Genomic DNA, 26,296 nt, shown 5'->3' with positions numbered 1-26,296 from the left:
GTCCATAGTCTCTCATGGTTCATCTCTCCCTCCGATTCCCCCCCTTCATTTTTCCCTTCCTTCTCCTAATGTCCTCCATGCTATTCCGTATGTTCCACAAATAAGTGAAACCATGTGATAATTGACTTTCTCTGCTTGACTTATTTCACTTAGCATAATCTCCTCCAGTCCCAGCCATATTTGCAAATGACACTACAGATAAAGGGCTGGTATCCAAGATCTATAAAGAACTTCTCAAACTCAACACCCAAAAAACAAATAATCAAGTCAAAAAATGGGCAGAAGATATGAACAGACACTTCTCCAAAGAAGACATACAAATGGCTAACAGACATATGAAAAAATGTTCACTCCAGAACTTCTGAGTCATAATCTGCATTTTATCAAGATCCCCAGCTGATTACATGCATGTTAAAGAGTGAGAAGCACTTTTTTTAAGGTGGAAAGGAAAGGAAAGGAAGCAATATCAGAATCCATTCCAGAAGACAAGTATAAGAGTAATGATGATTACTTGGTTTTCTGCACATATATTTCCTATTTTAAGTGTAATATGGTGATATTGCTCTTGTTTAATTGCCTTTCAGTATAGATTGTTTTCTTCACCAACTGTGTAAATTATCTTTATAATTCCCATGCATCAACTGGGCATTTTTTTATGTAGCTTGAGAGGCACTTAGATGCTCTATAGAGTTTTGTTTTAATTAACATAATAAAAGCCGATAATTCAAAAGAGCAATCTTTATCTTGCTTATTTTTAGATTTCAATTCAGAAACCTTTCCCTAAACTAACGTATGCCTTAAAACTCTGTACATACAAAACAAAACAAAGCAAAGCAGAATGAAACAAAAAAACCCAAACCCCATAGTATACTGAAAAATTTAGAAAAATGTGCATAAGCCTGCTCTCACATATGTCGTAACTATAACGATGAAAATTCAGCCAACATTAGCATTTTGCACACTGAAGCCATCCTTACGACAGTAGGTGGCTTCAATCCTTTAGAAAATACACACACGATAAAGTCATCATTTTGGGTTTTGTTTCTGTATTGATTAGTTTGTCAACATAAACTTCTTACCATTTAGAACTTAAGATTTTTTTAATCTAAACAAATTTTACTACAATATTTTTTTAATTTCAAGTTTATTAAAACTTTAGCAGTACAAATTTTTCAGGTTGCAAGTTATCAAAAGATCAACTAAGTCAAGTTCACATTAACAAAAAAAAAAGGACAAACATAAAACAACCCAAAAACAATGAAAAGAGGAAAACAACATAAAGGAGATTCATCAGTAAGTTTCTACAGTTTAAAATTTAAGACAAAATGGAAATGAACGTTCCACAACTCACTCATCTACTTTTGTCTTCATTTTTTCTAGGGCTGGACTCATAATCAAATTTTTTTATGACCAAACTTTTTAAAATTTTTATCAGGTACATGGTCATTTTCTTGTCCCTTTGATTTTTGGTTTTTCTTTTCCACTGAAGATGTGGACTTCTCATACTCCATATTTTTCAATGTGGAGAACTTCAATTCATTGTCCTACTTTGTTTTCATTTTGAGAATGGACTTTAATCTCTATCAGCCTTTCCCCCCTGTTATTATTTGACCTCTTATGATCATGTTTTTAATCATATATTCTTTTTTTTTTAAGATTTTATTTATTTGACAGAGAGAGACACAGCGAGAGAGGGAACACAAGCAGGGGGAGTGGGAGAGGGAGAAGCAGGCTTCCCACTGAGCAGGGAACCCGATGCGGGGCTCGATCCCAGGACCCCAGCCGAAGGCAGATGCTTAACGACTGAGCCACCCAGGCGCCCCAGTCATATATTCTTTTCTGACCTTCAGCATTTTCTTTCCAGGGTGAACTTCCTTGATTTCTCTATTTTTCGTTGTTTCTGCTTTGACTTTCTTCTCTCCCCCTTCCCCTCCTACCTTTGTTTCTTGATGTTGCTTTTCTCTGTCCCGGTACTGGCTTTGCCCTCTTGTACTCCTGTTCTCTGTATCTGTGGTACTCCTTGCTTCTCTGCCAGTTCTGTCATGGCTTCTAGATCCCATCCTTCTGCTCCTGCCCTTAAGTCAGCTTCTTTCTCTTGTTCTACCATTGTAACTGCTTTTTTTTTTTTTCATTTTTGGAACCTTTATTTTATAGTCTCACCCCATATACCAGTTTTCCCTCTCAGAACCACAAGCACTTTAAAAATATCTTACAAATATTTCTTATAGTATCCCTTTGATATTGGGGTCAGATAAAAGAACCTCAGTTTATGGGTGACAAAATTGAGGTGATACTCCAGGTCACATGTTTCTTAAACTATTGAGAAGTGGCATCTGGTTTCCAAGTCTTCTTGTAGCTGGCAGAATTAACTTTTGTTGAAAAAATGGGACCATTTTACCATATTTCAACCTCCCCTCAACTATGGATAAAGAGAGAAGAAAAGCTCTTTTTTTTTCTTTTTCAGAATCTTGCTGGGCACCTTATCTCCTATGTATTTGTCTGTGAGCTCAATTTCTTCTAGATGAGAGTGAGGTACTGGGATGGGCGCTGAGGCTGCTGGACGAGTAAGGACAGATGAGTAACTGTTGATGAGTGAGGACCATTGTAACTGCCTTGGGTTGTATTTCCCTTCTACATTGTGCATCTGTTCTTTCCCTTTTATTATGATCGTGCTCATGCTCTTTGATTCTATTTAAACTTCTCTTTAATTTTACCCCTTTCCTGATCTTTTCCTTTAGACTCAGACTTTTTCTTTAATATTCTTATGATCCCTCTCTTTACTCCTTGACCCCCATCTTCTTTATTCCATTGTGCTTTGTATTATGTTTATTTTTGTATTATGCTTTTCTTAACTCTTTGACTTCTTTTTGCTCTTACTCCCACTTTTAGATTTGGCCCCTTTCTTCACCTTGTTTTTTATTATATTTATCATCTTTTTTCTGAATTTCTTCTAATGTCTCTCTCTTTACTGTTAGATTAATGGTCTTTAGTTTTCTTTTCCTTTTCACTTTTTCTGTTTGGACTCTTGGACAAATGCCTATGATCAGTTACAGTTTTCTCTTTTACTCTAGCTGGATTTCTTTGATTTTCTTTTGTTTCAGTTTCTTTTGTTTAACTCACTCTTTTTTTTTTAAAGATTTTATTTATTTATTTGACAGAGAGAGAAACAGTGAGAGAGGGAACACAAGCAGGGGGAGGGGCAGAGGGAGAAGCAGGCTTCCCGCCAAGCAGGGAGCCCAGTGCTGGGCTCCATGCGGGGCTTGATCCCAGGAGCCTGGGATCATGACCTGAGCCGAAGGCAGATACTTAACGACTGAGCCACCCAGGTGCCCCTGTTTAACTCACTGTTAAGCTCCTTTGTTCTATCTTTCACCACTGGATACCCTCATTCTTTGGGCTTTCTGAATCTCTTGCCTCCAATGTGAAGCAGTCTTACTATGTCTGAAATGATCTCTTGATCTGAATGTGGAGGGAGTTTGATAGTCCTTGGTCCTATTCCTTTAATTTCTTTGCTAGACCTAGTAAAGTCTCCTCTGATATGAAGCAGGCTGGAAGTTAGGTAGATCTCTCTCTCTCTCTCTCTGTTTTTCCTTTCTTTGTCATCAGCTTTAGGAGCATTTCTAATTAGGAATCTATTTTCAGGTATAGGAGGGAACTCTTCTGGATGGACAATACACTGGTGTTATGCTTTAAGATTTTCAACCTCACTTTCAGTAAATGCTTTTCTTGCTTTTCTTTCATGTGTCTGTGTGTGTGTCTGTGTGTGTGTGTTTGGGAATTTTTTCCTGTGTTTCTTTTTTCTTTTTAAAATTTCTCTTCAGGGGTTTCTTGGTGGCTTAGTCGGTTAAGCATCAGACTTGGTTTCGGCTCAGGTCATGATCTCGGGGTTGTGAGTTGGAGCCCCATGTAGGGCTCTACGCTCAGCGCAGAGTTGGCTTGAGATTCCCTCTATCCCTCTCCGTCTCCCCCTCCCCCAACCTGCACTTGCACATGCTGTCTCTCATTAAAATAAATAAAATCTTTAAAAAGAATCTAAAAATAAGATAAAATAAAATTTCCCTTCAGAAGTACTTTCAGAATCAGAATAGGACTGAGAATCTCTTGAGCTATATGAGTCACTGGATGATGATGAGGAGGAGGATTTATGCCTTCTCTTCTTTCTTAGCTCTAGTTTGGGAATTAGCTCTCCACAACTGAGTATCTATCTCAGCAAATGGTTTGCTCACTGCATCTGTTTTCTGGTTTTCTTTCTCCCACAACTTCCTGAAAAGAATTCACTTGCCCAAAAACAACATGATACCCATCTAAATGAGAAGTTGGGTTTTGTGGTTATGAAGAACTATAAACCTTTTGTTTCCTTCCCCCTTGTTATGTTTAACAGAGAAACTCTCATCTTCAAAATATCCTCCATTAATAGATTCCCCTTCTCCTTCATTTTCTTCACTGAAGTCACCATCTGAAAATCTTTGACAATGCTGCAAAACTGAAAACTCTTATTATATAATGGCTTCTGAGTTAATTTCCCTGACCCCTTTTCACCTGTAAAAGACAATAAAATTTATCCCATGTTTGGGGGAACACATCAGAAAAAATTCAAAGACAACCCTTCCAGCAGGTTGATTATTAATGGCATTGTCAAAAAAACCCCCACAAAACAGTGAGTATGCTGAATCTTTATTCCAATGGCTCCAATACTTCAGTCTTTAAATAGAGAACAATCGAGGACAAAGTTGATTCAATCAAGGGCAACTGATCTGATCCTTTCACTCCTGCACTGGTAGGTATACTCTCTTCTTCCTGGGGTACTGTCCTTTAAAGTGCTTCAAATCTACAGCAGCCCAGAAAAGGTACTGAAGCTACTACTACAGTCATTTTTACTAATTCACTACAAAAGTTTTATTTTACTTTAAAAATTACTTTAATTTTTTTCTTTCCATTATTATCTGATGCATTTTTATAAGGGAAATAACTGAGTGGTACAATAAAAAATAATAAAGGAAATAATTGAATGGTACAATAAAAAACCCTTTAGATTCTAATTCAAAATTTCAACTTACAGAACTGGAAAACAGCCTACCAAAATACTAAATTATTTGCCCATAGTTTCTCAATTAATCCTTGGTAGAACTAGAACTGAACCCAGATTGGCACCATACTTTTCCTAGTTTAGTAACTAATATTAAAGGTTATAACTCATACCCATTTTTGTAAACTTTCTATCTTTCAGCATAAATGTAAAATGTACTTCGCTCTCTTCTTCCTTAAATGTATTAAGGAATTCTTTTCGAGCTATAAACCAAAATAGTTCAATTCTAAACACAATTTTACCCATAGCTGCTGCTATACTTACAGTTTCAAAATACTGTGCACATAAGTATTGTAGTTTATGGTGTACGTAGGTTAGAATGGTCTTGCTATGCATTAATGTTTGAAATGACCAAATATCTTACTGTTCTTTCATTGAATATAGTGATTGAACAGCTGTTTTATGCTACTTCTTATGTCATGAACTAGTCTTAGAAAGATGAATATGAGCAGCTCATGTTTCAAGGGACCCATCGGTGATCCAGGTAACAATGATCAAAATGCAACAAAAATACAGGACTTTTAAAGTTATCAAAGGTTTTTTGGTTTTTGTTTGTTTTTTAAGTAGGCTCCACACCCAGCATGGAGAACAAGGCAAGGCTTGAGCTCATGACACTGAGATCAAGTTCTGAGCTGAGATCAAGAGTCGGATGCTTAACTGACTGAGCCATCCCGGCACCCCAAGGTTTTTAAAAAATTAATATCATCACCATCAAATTATATTATCAGCAAGTTTTTCTAGACTCTACGTAAGATTTGTAGTGTCTGGACTTCTTAAGGAGGTAACATGCATACATAGACAAATTTATGAAAAGGAAAGCTACACATTCTTTTGGGTAGTGGATTATTAAAAGAATGAATTTAGAGGATGGAGTAAATTTGGAGAAGAGCAAAAGGTCACAGAGGGAACATATTGGCAGATTCTGGAAGGAGAAAACAAGGGGATAAGGGAACTAAAGAAATGAGTCATCCGCACCTAGCAGACTGGAGTTAGGATCATTTACATGCATATAAGGTATGTAATTAATATTTACAATTTGAGCTGAAAGGAAATTACAAAATCAAGCACTTATCAACAGTGTATAAAATAACCCATGTTTCTAACTAAAGAAAAATATTTTAGTTGGAAGACTTTTTTATTCATTATGGAAAGTTAAAGTATTTAAAATGTAGTTTTAGATGGAAACGATAAAACATACATCCCTCCCTACTTTGATGTATTTTTGAGGTATTAACCAATGTTGTTGGTTGTTTTTGTTTTGTTGTTTTTCTTTTTTTTCCTGTTGCCTCCTTCATTGAGGCAGGTAGACTATGAAGTAGATGTTCCTCAAGGAGGGTTATCAAATCCTTGATTTTTAACGTCTCAGATCTAAGATCCAGACTTGAGACAAAAGAACTGGAAAAATAACTGATGGATCAAAACCCGTTTTTCCTGTCTTCAAGACTGAAGATTCTCGGGGCCCCTGGGTGGCTCAGTCGTTAAGCGTCTGCCTTCGGCTCAGGTCATGATCCCAGGGTCCTGGGATCAAGCCCCACATCGGGCTCCCTGCTCCGCGGGAAGCCTGCTTCTCCCTCTCCCTCTGCTTGTGTTCCCTCTCTGTGTCTCTCTCTCTGTGTCAAATAAATAAACAAAATCTTAAAAAAAAAAAAAAAAAGACTGAAGATTCTCTAGACTTGGGGAAAAGGAGAGAAGTCAGAGGAAAAGAAAAGAGCTCAGATGCTGGGTACCTGAGAAAAAACCTGGGCTCAGCTTTCTCTTGGATTTATTCTAAAGTCGAGTGTGGTAAGGTTTAGGAAAAAAGAGAACACCCCTCTCGGCATAATTTTAGAAATTCGAGAGCAGAAAGAATGTCACTTTTCCAGTGTACTTTGAGAAGGTGGCAAGACTCCAGAACTCTCCCCACTCCCCCATGCCAATGGCACAGGAGCAATAGGGTCGAGATGGCGGTGTGGTAAGTTAGAGCTAAAAAGGGAGACTGAGGTAGCCTCTGTGCCCCAGGAGAGCATGCAGAGTAGCTGAAGCATTTCCCATGAGTCAGAGGCTACTACGGGGATGAGGCAGGGCCTTTTGTTGCCCCATTCCTTCCTCAGTCTCCCAAAAGTCACAGAAACTAGTGTCCAACACAAGGAGGATGCAGCTGTAAACTTCATGGACTGCCAGTCAGGACCAGGAGGTGTGCTTCACCAGATAGCAGCATAGAGATGATGACAACTGACAGGTAACAGTCCCCGGAACATACATTCAATCCCAGTATAAGGGGAGGGGAAACTGCATTGACTGAGATTGTTTTCCCAACATCTAGTGGAATGGGGGCTTGAAATAGAAATTAAAACATTTCTTGCATCCTTGAGCTTACAAACTGAAACTTGGACCCAAAATATTATCAATAGTGATAGATTTGTGAAAGAAGTCTCATTTCCTAATATTATTAGCAAGAACTAACATCTTCAGATTGATCTATTAAAAATCATACAACAGGGCGCCTGGGTGGCTCAGTTGGTTAAGCGACTGCCTTCGGCTCAGGTCATGATCCTGGAGTCCCGGGATCGAGTCCCGCATCGGGCTCCCTGCTCGGCAGGGAGTCTGCTTCTCCCTCTGACCCTCTTCCCTCTTGTGCTCTCTGTCTCTCATTCTCTCCTTCTCAAATAAATAAATAAAATCTTTAAAAAAAAAATAAATAAATAAAAATAAAAATCATACAACATACTAACATCAACTGGTGTAGAAACTCAGATCTGGATCTCAGTCATCAGATAAATGCTCAAATGGTAAACATACCTGCTTTTACAAAAGAAATTCCTATCATATCTACTACCAGTACTAGCCAACATTACTGAATATGTACTATAGCTGGACCTTGCCCTATGCCTTATGGATGGCATATTCAATTCCTTCAGTAGTCCGATGAGGTAAATACTCCCATTATGTACATATATTTTATACATGAGGAAGTTAAATAAATTGCCAAAGGTTACAAAGCTTGAACTTTATGTGATTAGAGAACCCTTTGCATAATCATTAATGCCATTCTGTCTAGACTGAAATACTGAAATACTACATCTTTAAAGTTACATCAAATCATCAAAATCCATGTTTTCCCCTAATCTTTAGAGTTTTTCTGTTGGAGAATTTAAGGCAAATTCAAGAGGACTCTTAGCCAAGACACATCCTCTGGTCTCTGTCTCCAGTTTAACTTAGTTTCCAGAGAAACAAGGCTACTATGACCTTTTCCATAGATTATCCAATCATTGGGTGAGGCCTTTCCCCTGTGCAGGTCCCCTATCAACATGAGTAGACATCTTTTCTTCCCATTTGACTCTGAAACTTCAGGTTACTATTTTGTTTTTTTAGTTTTCACACTTAAGCTTTTGTACTTTAATCTCCTTTTCTGACCTGCCTCCCCTAAAGGCTACTTATCTTCCCTAGCTCAATGACTTCATTCTGAAACCCAATATTTTGGAGAGAGAGAGAGGAAAAAAAGGAGGCCCTGCTTTTAACAAAATCCTCTTAATATGGGCAACTTGGTCTTGTCTGCCAGTGCTGTGTTATAAAGCTTCTCTGCTGCTATCAGTGAAAACTAGCCTAAATAAGAAAGAGAAGAAACACAGTGATTTGTGACCTTTTCTGGGATCACAATACTTCGGTCATATCTGCTTGGAATATGACTCTCATCTTGGTGTTTTTTCCCCCATAATATAAATTATATGTGATTTTTTTCACACCTCTCATCTAAGAATATATTGTTTTGAAGAAAAGTTTGAAAGTTAAACACAAGCTTTTACTGAGAGTATTTGATATCTATCTTATAAAAAATATGACTGAATAAAGTTACCCTTGAAGTTCTATTTTTATCCTTAAATTAAAGTTTAAAGAAAGAAAAGGGATTAAAGTTATTATTAGATTTTTATGTTAAAAATTATGAATTTTCAATATATAAATTTCAGGTTTTTCCCAATAGGCTTTATTACTTCTTCTGATTGTCTTTTCATTTTCCTGTGCTGTCCATCAACCAACTATTTCCTATCCTTTTGGGATTTTCCTCAATTTCTGTTTGCATTACAATGTCATATTTCTTTTATTTTAAATGATTTTAATTTCATTTTCAATATATAGTGAGAACACACTGTAATGAGTTCATTTCACTACTTTTCAGTTTCAAAATAACTTTGTCTTTTGAAATTTTTGCCTCCTAAAATAAGTCAAGCATTTCAGAAACTTCGTAGAAAGAAACATTCTCTTTTCTCTTTAAATTTTCTGTATTTATAGAAAAGAGTTCCATGTGTCCAAGCACTTATATAAAGTAGAGGTGTTTAGTAAAATAGAATCGCCAGTGTAATAAATATTTCTCCATTGGGATATTTTTGTGGAAAAATTATGTAAAACAATTTATGGCTTCATACTCTTATGTTAGAAGAAAGATTGTTTTCTTTCTTTCTTCACAATAAAAAGAGCTTTGCTAGATTTTTTTCTGATTATGAAAGCTCGTGCTTATTTACAGTAGCTATATTATAAAAATTATTCAGCAGTTACATGCAATAGACTTGTACATGTAGCAACATAGATCTAAAACACATATTATTAGGTGGAAAACGTAAGAAACAGAATGTGACACCATCTAAGTAAATTTAAAATATCTATAAAAAAATTTTGTAGGACTACAAGCAAACTAAAAGATTTACATCAAATTCATTAGCATAGTGGTCAGTAGGGAGTGGTTTGAGTAATCTAAGAAGGAAATGGGGATAAAAGAAGAAATTTCAGATAATACAGAAGTACAAAGAATTTAAAATCACCCTCAATCCCATTACTTAGTAATAATGACAGTGCATATTTTGGAGTATAGCCATCCAGATCTCTCTCTCTCTCTCACACACACACACACACACACGCACACACACAGGCTTTAATGTGGGATTATAATCTGCTTTTTAATCTTATTTTCATTTGAGAGTACAATATAAATTGGTTGATATAAATCACTTTTAATGTATTATGTGCATGGATCTGCACAACTTATTTAATGACTACCCTACTGATGTATATTTAGATTTTTTCCACTTTTTTTAATGACTAATGTTACAAGTAGCATTCTTATACATATATCTTTATCTATTTGCCTTTCACTAGAAATGCACATTTAAATTATTGAAATAAATTGTCAAATTGCCTTCCAGAAATGCCATTTTTACATTCTAATATGAAACTTTCTGATTCTCAAAAGGTTTTAAAGCTTAAAACACTTGTAAAACAAACCAACAGGAGCACCTGGCTGGTGCAGTCAGTTAAGCCTCAGACTCTTGGTTTCAGCTCAAGTCACCATCTCAGGGACATGAGATGGAGCACCACAAGGGCTCTGCGCTCAGCGTGGAGTTGGCTAGGAGTTTCTCTCTCCCTCTCCCTTGTCCCTCCGTGCTCTCTCCTCCTCTCCCTCTCAAATGAATAAATGAATCTTAAGCAAACAAACAAAAACCAACAACCAGGAACAAAAGAATCTCCATATTCCAGGCCATTCAAATGTCCAGATCTCATCAATAGAATTGATGAGAATTAATTATCATCAATAGAATTAATTTACTCACAGAGTCCTTCCCCTGCAGTGGGAGATCAAAGACTACACAGCTGTCATTACACAGCTGACGATGTGACTGGCTTGGTTCGACATATATTATCAGGGACTGAGTGAACTAGAGCAAGAGAAAGCAGAAAGGATGCAACTAGAACTACCCCTCATTCCATTTACATTTACATGGGTACTCTTACTGAATATATCAGCTTTTTTGCACTTGTACAGGCATCAGAATCTTGAAGCTAAAAAAAATTAAAGCCTTTAATTACTAATAGCTGGGATCTGTGTTCTGAGTAGTTGGGAATTGTCTATTTTTTCAACCTCATTTCTAAAGTGCCTTTTATTATTTTTGGAATGTTCTGACCTCGTTGGCAACAGTTGAATTCGTTTCAAACATGGCCTCTAAATCAGACAGCAGTTCCAGCCTGGTGGGGTGGGCAGAGCTGGGCTGTGGAGCCAGGCTGACTGGGGGCCTTGTCCAAACGCATGACTAGCTTAGGCTAGTCACTAAACTTCTCTGTCTCTATTTCCTAAGTATTACACGGAGATAAAGATGTTCACTGGGCTGTATCTCCTGGATCTAGAGCAAATATTTCAACAAATATTTGTTAGTTAACTCAAAGTAACAATTAGCAATAATGAATGAATTGTCTGGTACCTAGAAAATACACATTAAGTGATAGCTATTTTCATATTAACATAAGCTATGGGGAGGATGGTGAAGGAGAGAAGCAGAAAGCAAAAAATTTCAGATAGTCCAGATCACCAGTAAGAGTCCAAGATTAGATGCTAGGGCCAGTGTAAGTTTGAAAATGTGGAAATTAATATTGACAGTTTGGAAGAAGAGAGGGAGTTGCTCTAAATTAGGCTCAGCATTTAGGATTACCAACAGCCTGTCCAAATGGAAACTATACACGTGGCTTTTAACAATGTGTAAATGTGAATAATCAACTCATCAAGGTAAAGTCCTTAAGCTTTTTCTACCCAATATCATTCCTATACCCAAAGCCATATTGCAGAAAGAATTGATAAATGCATGTTTTCTTAATGCTACTGTGTGGCAGGAATTTAAGTTATAATCTCTTTTCAAGGCACATCTTTATTCAAAGGGAATTATTCAAAGCCACCTGAGTGGCAATTACTACATAAAGGCTAATTGACCTAATTAACCTAATGTGGGTCAATGGCTCTATACCACCCAAAGAACATTTTCAAATGAAAGGGAAAAAAAAAAGGAACTCCAAAAGGAATTTCTTTAAGGGAACATCTTTAAATTTTGTGAGTCTGATTTATTTCTTGCACACAGATATAATATTGCAGCATACTATATTGCTGGAGTGGCTGAGCTGGGATAAAAAGAGATAGACTTATTCTCTGAGGGTCCTGAGGAGTATTCTGTTCATCACTCAGGGGAAGGCACTATATAAATTACATTATAACAATACTGCCTCTTTCCGATAATGTAGCACCAAAAGAGGAATTCAACATGACAAGAAGTCAAATTTACTATCATACTGTTTTGATTCTCTTGGTGATGTGATAAAGTGCATGCTGATACCTGCTTTTTATTTGATTAACTTCAGCTTCTTTGAATGCCAACTTGTTCCATTTGAAGTACTGACAGCCAAATATAAACGGAGACTGATAATATCTGGGCCCTATGACTGAGGAGAGGATGTATAATATACACCTGTGGTAGGCAAAATAAGGCCCCCAAAGATACTCATGTTTTAATCTCCCATGTTCGTGAATGTGTCAAATTACATGGCAGAAGGGACCTTGAACATATGAAGTTAAGGGTCTTGGGATGGGGAGAATATCCTGGATCATCCAGGTGGGCCCAATGTACTCACAGGTGTTCTTATAAATGAAAGAAGTAAGCAAGAGAGTCAGAGAAGGAGATGGAAGGATGGAAGCAAAGGCCAGAGAGACAGAGAGAAAGGGAGATAGATTTGAAGAAGCTACACTGCTAGCTTCAATGATGGGAAAAAGGGCCCCAAGTCAAGGGATGCAGGTGGCTTCTGGAAAAGTCAAGGAAATGGATTCTCCCCTAGAGCCTCCAGAAGAGATGTAGCCCTGGATTTTAAAGTCAAGCAACCTTGATTTTAGCCCAGTGACACTGATTTTTGGACTTCTGACCTCTAGACGTGTAAATAATAAATTCGTGTTGTTTTAAGCCAGAGTTTGTGTGATTTGTTATAGCAGCAAGGGAAACTAATGTGCCACCTTTGGGCTCATGGCACAGAGCTACACTGATGTCATTTTAGTTGGATTGAAATGACTTTCCCAAACTACCTGTAATCCAAGACCGAGCTATGACGTAAACCAGGGAAGCACCACAGCAGAAGCTCTTGCTTTGCCTTTTATTCATCACAAGCTCATTTTGCTAGCTCCTTTATTCTGAGGCCTTTAGAGAAATGGAGAGTGAGTGAGGGGCATCCTAAGTGTGGGAAGAAATCAGTCCTGTCATGAGTTAATTCCCCTCTCCTAGGGTTTTAAACCCCAAAGATATTTTCTAAAAAGATATTTTCAACCATAAACAGTGTCTTTTAATCTACTTGGTCTCTGTTCTATATGCAAAATTAAACAAGCATGAACCACTTAGAGGATGAGGAAAATGTCCACAAAGCCTTTAGAAAGTGGTTAAATGTCTTCACTGGGAGTCACTGGACAGGGTATGCCATTGGGTTAATAGGGTAGAATGGGAAGGAGCTTAGAGCAGCTGGTCAAAATCTTACATGGGGCGGAGAAACTTAAAAAATGGTACTATGAACAGCCACGGTGCTAAGGAGCACTTACATCCATTATATAACATTATCCTATTATCCCATGCTTACCATCCCTACTTTTAATTGAGGAAAGTAAAGCTGAAGAGATGGCACCATCCCTACTCCAAGCCCAAGCTGTTAACCTCCACTCCACGTCAGAACTTCCCTGGCTATCACCCAGAAAGTTTTCTATATGACAGAGTCATGGCAGATTTGTTGTTTTCTTGATGTTCTGAGTGTGCCACCCCAGGAAATTCTTGAGAATGCAGGGAGAGGTTGCAAGAAGAAATGTGTATATCACATACAACACCAAGCCAAGTGCTATTGCCAAATGCAGTCAGAGAATGGGCAGGTTGTGCAGTGCAAGCTTGGCTTTCTCTAAAGTGCACGGTTCTGATGGGGCCAATGGAAACGCCTGTTAACTGATGACATGATAGTGACTCTGTTAGAAGAAAAGCAAACAATGAAAATGAATAAGTGCACATTTGGATTCTGACCATTGCAATGGTCCCAGTGAGGAAGAAAAGCTGGAGGAATCCAGTGAGGTAGCAAGCTTGTAGTTGGATAGCAAGTTTTCTGATGGACATGGGTGAATGGTGAACAGGATGACACATACCCAAGGTCTTGAAGTAACTCAAGTCTTAGAGGAAGACTAATGTCCAGAAACAGGTAAAAATGCTAAAGAAAATTAAAAATTTAGAGCACGGGGAGTTCTGGGAAGGGAAAAGTCCCAGCTTGAAAATACTGATGCTAAGTTAGCTTATAGTAGCAGTGAGGAAAAGAACTTCTCCACTCCTATTTTACTACCTTCCCCCGCCCACCCCCCACCCCCCGGGAAAGAAGACTGGAAGATTGACTGGAAAGAATGGAATAAATGTTAGTAAAAAGGATTGGAGCCCCAGCTTGTCCAAGATTCCACATCTGAACCATTGCATCCCAAGGGAAGGTAATATAATAGATTGAGAAAATGGGTTTTGGAGTCAGATACACCTAGCATCTACTTTATTCTCCTGGCAAGTTATTTAACAGTAACAGTCCAAATTTCAGTTTCTTCTCCTGTAAAAATTGGGATAATAGTCTGTCTCATAGGGTAGGGGAACAATTCAACATAAAGCACTTTAACCAGTACCTGGCACATAATAAATACTCAATGCACAGTAGCTATTCTTCTATCATTACTATTTTTATAAACTAAATAGTTGAAATCACAACAGAAGTCTTTAAGAAATTATGAAGAAAGACTAAATATTGTGAATAAGTAATCAATAAACCTAGAACTAATTATATTAAAGATGGTTTTACCAGTTTCCAGTGTAAATAGTGATCGCTAGGAGTAGTGTACGTTTGGTAAGGTCATACCAACCTAAATGCATTTTCCTTTTCTAAAGGGGTATGTATATACTGGAAATCAGGGGGATTTTATAGACAAAGAGTATTGGGATTTCAGCCTCACCAAGAATCTCATGATACCCTTATGAAAGAACTATGAGCTGACTGTTCCAGGTAGGAAGATTTTTAACTTGCTGAGTAATCCTAATGGTGCTACTTAAGAAATTTCATAACTCCAGAGGAAGGTTTCTGGGAGGAATAACTTAGAGGTTGGCCCCTCAGTCCTAAATTGTTCAACATTTTCACTTACTGATTAGTGAAAGAATGCTAGGATTCAAAAGATTCTCATATGGCCCAAACAACAGACTAAATATGGAACAGTATGGAATTTTGTGGATACAAAATTATATTCTTTTACTTTAGTCAAATATCAAACTCTGTAAGAAGTGTATAGGGTACACGTCCAAGCAGCTTGTTATTATTTTTTTAAAGGTTTTATTCAAGGGGAACCTGACTGGCTCAGTCAGTCGAGCGTGCAACTCTTGATCTTGGGGTTGTGAGTTCGAGTCCCACGTCAGGTGTAGAGATTACTTAAAAGTAGAATCTTAAAAATACATATATAAAGGTTTGGGGCACCTCGGTGGCTCAGTTGGCTAAGCATTTGCCTTCAGCTCAGGTCATGGTCCCAGGGTCCTGGGATCGAGCCCCACATCGGGCTCCTTGCTCAGCAGGGAGCCTGCTTCTCCCTCTCCGGCTCCCCCTGCTTATGCTCTCTCTCTGCCTCTCTCTCTGTGTCAACAAATAAATAAAATCTTTTTAAAAAATTAAAGCAGAATTTCAAAGAGATATTTGTTTATCCATGTACATAGCAGTATTACTCACAATAGCCAAAAAATAGGAGCAACCCAGCTATCTATCAGTGGGTGAATGGATTAAAAATGTTATATATACATACAATGGATTATTATTCAACCTTAAAAAGGAAGGAAATTCTGACACATGCTACAATGTGGATGAACCTTGAGGACATTATACTAGGTGGAATAAGCCAGACACAAAAGGACAAACACTCCACACATGAAGCATCTAGAGTAGTCAAATTCATAGACACAGAAGTAGAACGATTATTTTCAGGGTCTGAAGGGATAGAGGGGAATGGGGAGTTATTATCTGGATGGGTACAAAGTTTCAGATTTGCAAGATGAAAAGAGTTCTGGAGATGGATGGTGGTGATAGTTGCACAGCAATACAAATATACCTAACACTGAATTGTACTCTTTAAAAAAAAAAAAAAGATTTTATTTAACCATTTGAAAGAGAGGGACCACAGATGGGGGGGAGGTGAAGGAACAGAGGGAGAGTGAGAAGCAGCCTCCCCACTGAGCAGGGAGCCCGATGCGGGGCTCACTCCCAGGACCCTGAGATCATCATCTGAGCTGAAGTCACTTAGCAGACTGAGCGACCCAGGCGTCCCTGATTAGTACTCTTAAAAATGGTTTAGATGGGGGACACCTGGGTGGCTCAGTTGGTTCAGTTGCTTAAACATCTGACTTTTTGCTCTGTGCTGGGCATGGAGCCTGCTTCACATTTTCTCTCTCCCTCTCTCTTGGCGCCCCCCACCACCACTCTATATCTTTCTCTTAAAAAAAAAGGTTAAGATGGTAATATTATATATATTTATCATATAATTATATATTATTATATATAATTTAATTATATTAAATGTATTTTATCACATTTTTTAAAAAGTAAACCAATATAAAATCTTAAATATATCAAGAGCAACCTCGTACAAAAAAGAAGGAATCTATTTTTTTGGAAGGTTTTATTTATTTATTTGACAGAGAGAGACACAGCGAGAGAGGGAACACAAGCAGGGGGAGTGGGAGAGGGAGAAGCAGGCTTTCTGCGGAGCAGGGAGCCCAATGCGGAGCCCCGATTCCAGGACCCTGGGATCATGACCTGAGCCAAAGGCAGATGCTTAATGACTGAGCCACCCAGGCGCCTCTGTATTTTATATCTTTTAAACTGTTGATACTCATAGTACTATTGTGAGATGGAGAGGACAGATAGCTCTGTTTTTAAAATGAACAACGCTGAGGCTTAGAGAGGGGAGCCCAGCACTCCTGATGCAAGGGCCAGGTATCTCCCCCTTCCATCTCCTTCCTGGCCACACATTGCTCCTCGTGCGTGGCTGGATTCTGAGGGTATGTGATTTCAGTTATCTGCACTAATATCGTGCTTGGATGTTGTTGCAGTTATAAACATCTTTGATAGGTTGATGTGGTAGGGATGTTTGTCTCTCTGCCAAGCTGGTGACAATTTAATGACAGTATTGTCAACCAGTGTCTTTGATGATTATACACATTTATCAGACAGTATAATCATCTCTACTATGCCAGTTGCTCACACACCAGAAATGAAGCTCCAGGAACAGTCTATTACTCTGACAAGGATAATAGGTCATTATTACCAAATCAGCAACACAGTGCTTTAAAAATAAATGACCCTGCTTCCCATCATTATTTATTTTTCATAAGTGCCTCAGGTTTGTCTTACATCTAACAGCAGGAGACAATTATTCCATAATAGTCTTCTTTTTTTTTTTAGTATGTTTTAAATGGTCTTAAGTGGTGAATTAAATGTTTCTGTTGACCCCAAAGTAGAAGCCTGGGTGGTTTTACAGGAGCGTTAAAAGAAAGCGGGTAGATTCATACCATCTTCCTTTGTCATCCAATTCTGTTGAAAAAGAATGGCCAGCTAGGAAGATGGGAGTGGGTGGGGGAGGAGAGAGGCTGTGTACTACTCACATGAATGAAGGTGTGTTTAATGTTGTCTTAATGCTGTTTGATTGGGCCATCAGAGCCTACGAACAATCCCCAATCTTGCCCCTTCTCTATGTAGAGTGCTTTTTGTTTTTTGGTTGTTTGTTTGTTTGTTTGTTTTCCCTTTAAGTAGGCTCCACTCTGGGCTCTCCAATGCGGGGCTTGAACTCACAACCCCGAGATCAAGACCTGAGCTGAGATCAAGAGTCGGACACTTAACCGTCTGAATCACCCAGGTGCCCCTGTGTAGAGTGTTTTAAAAGGGAAACTGGTAACTCATAAAAGGAAAAATTCCCCTCTGCTTGCCCAGAAGTTCCTCAGGTCCTCTTCCCCTCACTCAGGACAGCCTGAGGGGGGCCTGCGGGGTTCTTCCCCAAGTGGGGCACCTGCTCTTACTGCCTGGCAAGAGGTTCTGCTCACAGGGCAGCCCTCCCTGCACTGAAGTCGGGATTAAATCACAACCCCTGCTGGAGATTGGGCATTGCCTCCAATTTCAATGGAAGAAGGCCCCGTGAAGGACACTAACACCTGTTTTCTGCGGGAAGGGGGAGAACTGGCTGGGTGAGGATGTGGTGTTTCTTTGGCAACTGAGAACCATCCTGTTAGGGGTGGCCGCTAGCTTTCAAAACAAAAAGAAGCTTGTAACTGTAAAAGGCTACCGATGGGTTTCCTGCTCCCCCACCCTTTTAGAGGCAAAACCTATTTATGAGGCTTTATTAAGTGCAAATAAGTCCCTTGGCTTCAACGGAGAAGCAGCAGCTGCTGAAGATGTGGTCATTTGCATATAAATGACATGATTTCAGCTCAGAGAAGAATATTGAAAAATATACATGTCGACAATGGAATCCTGATAGAGTCACACATATTAAGGTCAGATATTGTCATTTTTAAGGCTGCTGCATGCTGATGACTGCATCATATCACACATTCAATTCTGTTTGGGTTATATGAGTTTTATCTTCTATGAAATGGAGGATTTTTATTGTGAATTAATTAAACTACTTTTTTTTATTCCTAAACATGAGAACATCTAGGTCAATAAGCTAAATGTTCTACAAATGCAAAGGCTCCGTGGCAGCCAAAGTTACCAACTGCAGACTTGGGTGTTCTGTACAGCCAACAAGGAGGGATGTGTGCCCAGGAGTCTCCCAGGGAAGCGACTATGTGGCACTTTCTGTAATGTTCATTGGTCCGCTTGCTGCAGGGTCAACCTTTTTTTGAAGGGCCGAAGGAGGCGCCAGTGTTTGTATTCGAAGAAGTTTTCTAACAGCCAGCCTGAAAGATGAGTGGGGAAATTACCATAGCCCAGAAAGTCCCAGAAATTTCCCAAGTGCCCACCGTTGTTTCCTGGTCCCATGGCCTGTGGCTTGGAGTTCACGGCCAGCAAGAGACACATCCTGGAATCATCTGCCCTACTCCCAGGCAAGTGTCCCCCCATGCTGCCTGGAGAAAGCCGATGGGTTTCTCTCCAATATGCCCTCAATTTTGGCCCTGCATCAGTCAGGGTGCTTGTTGGCTCCTTTCCCACCTGCAGCACAGAGCTTGTTTAGAAACCGCTTGCTGTATATTGGCTGCTGGGAAGGCCATAGAAATACAAACACTACCTTCACCTCGCCAACAGGCCCATAGCTCCCATAGCTCCCTTAAGGAGAACATTTTCCTGTAAATGATCACTGAAGTGATAACTTGAGATCTTCTCATAAAAAATAGTATCTTTAAGTAACAGACTTGATTCCTACTGATTGAGTATTTGATCACTGAGTTACTTATTAAATAAGTCAGGTCACTAATTCTCTTTTTTAAAATTTTTATTTATTTTTATTTTTTTAAAAGATTTTATTTATTTATTTGACAGAGAGAGATACAGTGAGAGAAGGGACACAAGCAGGGGGAGTGGGAGAGGGACAAGCAGGCTTCCCGCTGAGCAGGGAGCCCGATGCAGGGCTCGATCCCAGGACCCTGGGACCATGACCTGAGCCGAAGGCAGATGCTTAATGACTGAGCCACCCAGGCGGCCCTCTTTTTTTTTTCTTTAAGATTTTATTTATTTGAGAGAGAGAGCATGAGCAGCAGGGGGAGGGGTAGATGGAGAAGCAGACTCCCCGATGAGCAGGGAGCCCTCGATCCCAGGACCCCAAGATCATTACCTGAGCTGAAGGCAGATGCTTAACTGACTGAGCCACCCAGGTGCCCAGGTCGCTAATTGTCAACATAGTTTTAAACCTGACAAGTGAACATTTACTAGCTGAATAAAAATCGTTGGTGCATACACAATTTCTAACAGATGATTAAAGATAACTAATAAATAATTGAATAACTAGCAAGGAAAAAGGGAAATTTGGAAAGTCACCATAAATATTTGTGTTTCATAGAGAACTTTAGAGCCTTCAAGAGAACTCTATTATGCTAACTTGAAAAAAGAATCCCAGTGTCAATTTGCTGATATATTCAATATATTCTCTTAAAATGATTTGTGGAGATACATATGATGCTTTAGCTTTAAGAAAGATATTAAAACTCTTAAATGCTTAGTCCTGGTAATTGATCAAAATTATACACATAGAAGATGATTATATTATCCAAAGTTTGGCATTGGGTTATCAGAGAAGTGTGATTAAACCACCCTGGGGGTGGATCCAGGTATTGCAAGGCCTGAAGCTTATACAATTTGGAGGGCCCTCTTTAAAAGAATACAAAATTACTGGTATTAATTTAGGTTGAGGGAAAAAAATCACAACAAATTATAAACCTCACAAAAGCCACAAAACTAACATACTTGGATCGATTTGCTGGCTACACACCTCAACACTTTTCCACTACAGTTGACTACCTCTTTAGTCTATCCTCTAATATGGGTGATAAAAATGTGTTTTTTATTAATGATAGTCTTTAAAAGTTTCTTTCATTTCTGCAACTTGCTACAGGTAACGTCATGTAAGGTTTTGGGATTGTTGTCAAATTGGGGAAAACCTCAGTCCATTTCTTTCACACATGAGCTGTAAAATTTCTTCTTGTGGAGTGACTGATCCTAAACACTTTCATGTTTTCCTAGTACCTACGGCCACAGGCCACATTGGTTTCTATGGCAATGTGCTCTCAAGCCCTGCACTTTGGTGTCCTTAGAAATAGTGTTTATGGAAGCTGTCCTTATATCAGGACAATTAGTAATATCTTTACAATATACAGAGGTGACTGTAAAACATATAATTAAATGCATTCCCAACTCAACCTTGGCATGGCTGAAGGGAAAAACGAGTCTTATTAGAATGAGCCCTGCAGAAAGATTCCTGGCCCTCTCTGCCCTTGGACGGTCTTGTGGTTCTCGTGGTCATTGCTGACTTTCAAGGCCCAGCGTCAGTGTGAGAGAAGAGGAGCAGTAAAAGCAAGCAGAAGACAGTTGAAGTTTCCCTCCAGCAATACAAGCCCCTTCAAGTTAAAGAAGAAAAGCTGTTCTCTAAACCCATGAAAACAGTGCCCTCCAGACTCCCTCCTACCAGCATTCTCTGTTCACCAGTTCAGTTTGGCCAGACTAAAATTAAAACGAGAAAATGCCACGAGAAATAGAAAGATAAGAGCCCTAAGTGGACATCCATCTCCCTGGGGTGTGATCGACTGAACACAACCAATTCTCTAGTGGATCCACGGTCCCCATCTTGTGGAGGAGCTCTTCTAAAAGCAGCACATCCTGGAGATGCCAGAGATGAAAGGGACACTCTATTCTGTCCTAGGAAGAAGATGAAGCTGGCAGTTTAGACTGCTGAAAAACAGTTTGAGATAAGCTTGTAGTTCCATAGAAATTAATCCGTGCCTCTAGATAGCACGTAAGCCTATTGGAAAGCTTCTTCAATCCAAGCAGTTAATAATATATCAAGTCTTGTAGCTTAAGGGATACAATTTTCAAAATTATTGTACTGAGGGAATCATAAATTCCACCAAGAGGGAGGTTGCAGTCCAGATATTTTATTTTAGATTTCCATCTAGGGTGCATTATGACACGCCACATGAAAGTCAAATCGTCCATGTAAAATGGTTTCCAGGTGATAAGTTTACCCCAAGGGGTCCAGTAAAGTAATACATTCAGAGTTATATCTGACTTTCACAATCTATAAAGACTAGTTATCAATTTTTTGAAAGATTTGATAAGCAGGAACAAAAAAATAGCTTATGGATGCTGACATTTGTCTCATTAATGGGAACAGCATGAGAAGTGCAAGCTCCTTCTGGATTTGGCTGTAAATACACCACTGACATACATTTTGGAAGGTTGCTATTTTGTGCTGGTGGGAATGTATTTGTCTAACCTTGCACTGACTATAGTAGACATAAGGAAGCAGTGATATTACTGTCAGCCACATTCAGCTTTTTAAAACAGGGGCACCCACTCTGCCAATATCTGTCAGATTCCAGGCCACTGCATATTAAAAATTATGTTCCATCAACACCGTCTGGCCTAGTGGAAGTTTTATTAGGAAATAATTCTCCTGTTGTGATTGGGGAAGGAAAGAAAAAAAAAAACCCACTTCACCCAATAGGATTCAAAGGGATAATTAATGTTCCTTCCATCCTCAGAATAGGAATGCTTTGACTTCCCCAGTGTTTCATGTGAATGCCACTACCCCTCTTTGCAAGGGCAGAGCTGAAATACTGGTGAGAAACAGGCAGGGGGCCCCGGGTACTAATTAATTGCCTGTTTGAGCGTTGCCTATCCATAGCATCATTCTGTGTATTGTAAGGCATTATTTTCATAAGTTATTCCCGTTACCAGGGAAAAAGAATTACCTTCTTTTTTTCAAGAAGACAAGACTGGTAAGTTTGCCAAAGATGGTTATTGAAACAATAATAGTAATAACAAACTGCTTACGCTTGCTTGGCTTTGGTCAAGCTTTCTAGTTTAAAGTGCATTCCTGGGAGGGTGCTGACTACCCAAACCGTGGGAGAAATGTTCTGGGCTGCCTGCATCAACGCTCGAGTTCGTAAGGTGAGATACAAGGAATGGTGACACTCTTCGCCTGTCCAGAGTTCAAAACGAAACCCATTCTTCAAAAAAACTCACCATGCATTTGAATGAAAGTATATTGCAGTAATATTTCATTTATCTAGATAATGCCATCAGTAAATGGGTTGTTTTCTGCAAAGGTAAGTCTTCCAAAATAATTAAGTGATATTTTTATTTTATCCCATTCAGTGCAACCATATTGCATTTCAGCCTTTCTAAAATAACTGCTTCCCTACCTACCTTTTGGATTTGAGTGAACATATATTACCAATCTTTCCTTAGTGTAAGTGAATTATTGCCACTAGGTACCACCCAGTAGTGGCTGCCACGCCGCTGAGCACACGTGGCCGTCTGGCTGGGCTTTTGGGCTCCTCCCTGGCCTTAGCTTTTCCTGCCCCCGCTCACCGAGCTACCTGTAAATCCCCTCATCACTTCTCAGCAGAGAAGGCGGGGTTTTGCAGGGCAGGGCAGGGGTATGGGAGGCCAACATTCTGGAGTGAATCCCAGCTCCACCACTTACTACCAGAGTGAACTTGAACAATGAATTTCCTGTTTCCTCGTTCATAAAATAGAAAAGAAATACCCGCTATAGGGCTGTTGTAAAATGAAGGGCTGTTAGCACAGAATCCAGCACATCATCCCTGTGCCTAGTGATTTAAAACAGCACCATCCAGCCTTCTCTCTGTGCCTTTTCAGTTCATCTACCTGTATAAGTAAAATTAAGTTTCTTTTTGTTTTCCCATTACATGGAAATGCTTCAGCAGATCTCCCCAGATTCGGAGGCCTGACTTTGCGTATAAACTATACAGAATGCCCAACATTACCTTCAGGAAGACCTGGGAGGGGGGAGGGGGTCATCAGGTCAGAGGGTCTCAAGCTGCAGTGTCCATCAGCATTGCTAGTGGAGGGACTGTTAAAACACATTCCTGAGCCCCACTCCCAGAGTTTCTGATTCAGTGGATCTGGGGTGGGACTTGACAATTTACATCTGATCAGTTCCCAGGTAAAGCTGATGCTGATGTTGCTGGTCTGGGGACCACACTCTGAGAACCACTGCTGTAGGGATTCCAAGGTAGAATAGGTGTTGTTGATTTGCAATCAGCCAGCGGCACCCAGCACCCCTGTGCCCCTCCTGGGCTGATGATTCTCCAGAGGCCGGCTGGGAGGCCAGCTAATTCTACTGAAGTAAAGTCTGCTCTCAGGGGTAAGTGATGATTTGCAACTTGATTCCTAAAAAGCGTTTGACCGAAGTGAGGTGTAAGGCAGATTTTCTTCTTGCCTTAATCCCTTCCTCCACCCCACTGCCTACTAAATACACATATCTGGAGCGCCCCACCCCTCCACCCCTGTGCCTGTCCTTCTCTTATTTCCTCCCCTAAATCCACAGTGGCTGACTAACGTGGGGTGTGAGTGGGGCTTGTGGTCTGAATTATTAGCAACTGGGGAAGGTGAGACCCATTTAAATTGTTCTTAATTTCCCACCCCACAGATGGGTGAGAAGGAGTCAGTTTTGTAACTATTTGCAAGCCGGAAATTGTGTTCATAAAACATTTTGTTGTGATGACTCCAAACCATGTTCCTAAAATTCGAATCACACATACTTAATTGAAATGGAAAACAGCTTTCCAAGACCTAGCCTCAATGTCCCTGATTTTGCAGGTGAAGATATTCCAGGGAGTTCTCTGCCAGACCCAAAGAGGAGAGCTATCACAAGGGGCCAGGCTCATCCTGCCTGTGTCCTTGTGGCCTGAGGAGAAAAGCGGGCCAGTGAGGAACCCTGGGGCGGTGGGGAGCCAAGGAACTTTTAGGAACAGAGCTAACTAATTTTCAAATTAATTGTTTAATGTGTTGTATTGTTGCATAATGCCTATCTTAGGATGAGTCTGCTGTATACACTACTCTGTATTATCAGGGTTTATAGGGTTGTGGTCTCTACAGGATGAGGGAGGAGAGAAGCCCAAGTCGGATTCTGACATATGTCAGATGGAGTGAGTGACAGGGTAACTCAGAGAATGCAGGCCCCAGGGATTTACTCAGATCCTTTGGGGGGGTCCCTAGACTTCCCATAGCATTTGCCCCACAAGACTTGCGGTGTTTTCATTTAAATAGTAAAGAAAGAGGGACCTAGCAAGGGGGCATCCAGGTGACAGGCTTCTGGGTCACCTGGGCTTATGGGCTGAGTCTGAAATCAACAACTCTGACTGGTTTCGCCTCAATCCTCTCTCAGATTTCTCCAGTTTGAAGAAAGTGTGTTCATTAATTCAGTAATATTTCCGAGGGGCTGCAGGGGACCTGGCTCTATGTGGTGATGGCCTCAAGCAGCTTGTTGGGCGTCTTCTCCGTCTCCGAAGCCGGTTCCATGACGTGTGCATTTCAGTTCCGCCTGGCGCCTCCGCGCTCTCCCCAGGACCCACTCGCAGAGCCCACAGTATTCACTGGTGAACCGACTGTGCACCAGGCCCTGTTCGGGGCACTCGGGAGTGAGCAGAGTGGGAGGAGGCAGACAACACACAGAGTAAAATGAAACAGAGCTACAGTATGTGAAAGATTAGTATGTGGGGCAGTGAGAAAGAGAAAAAGGTAAGGCAGGGAAGAAGAACACCCGTCTGAGTGGGGCTGAGATGGGCTAGCCAGGGCAGGGCCTCTTTGGGAAGGTCTGGACAGAGGAAGGAAAGGCAAAGTGCCGCAGCCTGAGGTGGCAGCCGGCGGCTGGCACCCGGGGGAAGGGCGGGGAGGCCGGGCTGGGGGAGCGCGGGACGCGAAGCGGGATAGGAGGTCAGAGGGGGCTCGCCGGAAAGCACATCAGGCAGGTCGGGGCGGGACTCCGCCAGGACTTGGCTTCACTCTGCCTGCGGTGCAAGTCCCTGGAGGGGTTTGAGCCACGGGGTGACGTGGGGCGTCCTGGTTTTAGCAGGGTCGCCCTGGCAGCTGTGCGGGGAGTGGCCTGCAGGAGAGCAAGGGAGAAGCAGGGGGCTACCGCAGAATGCAGGCGAGGCCCGTGAGGGCCTGGACCGGTACGTGATGGTGGAGACGGTGGAAAGCGCTCCAACCCAGGGTACATTTTTAAGGTAGAGGCAACAGGGTTTATTTACAGAGTATGAGCCATGTGAGAGAAAGAGGACCTAAAGAACCTGATAGACCTCTTTCCAAAAAGATCCCAGTCAGGGTTCTTTTCCTGCGGGACCGGTTGACTGTGGGCTCCCCAGGCCTCTGTCCTTTGCTGGGGCTCCTCTTCTCGGACGGCTTTGGAAACCAACGCTTGGAAGGTTCGTTCTGCACCGTTCTCCACCGCTCTCTAGCTTCTTCAGGGCCCTCAAGGTACAGACAAATTTGGGACTCAAGGGACTGCCTCGTGTGTGCCCCAAATCAAGCTCATCTTTCATAAACCGCCACATTGCCCTGACATCTTCATTTCTCTCTTGTTTCCCTCATATCCTCCCCTTTGACCAGCCATAAATGAAGCTGGACTTTTTAATTTTTAAAAAAGACTTAAAGTCAACTGTTTTTCTTCTTTGTGGGCTTTTTTAAAAAAAATTCCTCTTTTATCAATAGGTTGGTGGCCTTCTTTGGTAAAGGGATTCCCTTGTCCTCTTGTGGCCCCTGGAAGCATTTATTTTCCAACAGAATTTTCCTGGGGACCTTCTCCTCTCTGGGGACAGTGGTCTGCACACAGCCTTTCTACCCACTTGCCCACACTGTTTGGGCTCCTCCTCCTGACCTGACTTA

The 26,296-nt window shown here is 40.5% G+C and overlaps 1 pseudogene; it reads right to left on the bottom strand.

Annotated features, from left to right (window-relative positions):
* Positions 1-2,507: 2,507 nt before the first annotated feature.
* On the bottom strand, positions 2,508-25,631 carry LOC113926546 (annotated as a pseudogene).
* Positions 25,632-26,296: the final 665 nt, after the last annotated feature.

This window comes from Zalophus californianus, chromosome 4 (genome assembly GCF_009762305.2).
Source record: "Zalophus californianus isolate mZalCal1 chromosome 4, mZalCal1.pri.v2, whole genome shotgun sequence".
NCBI classification, from domain to species: domain Eukaryota; kingdom Metazoa; phylum Chordata; class Mammalia; order Carnivora; family Otariidae; genus Zalophus; species Zalophus californianus.
The sequence above is the reverse complement of the archived record's forward strand: the minus strand, read 5'-3'. Positions and strand labels throughout refer to the sequence as shown.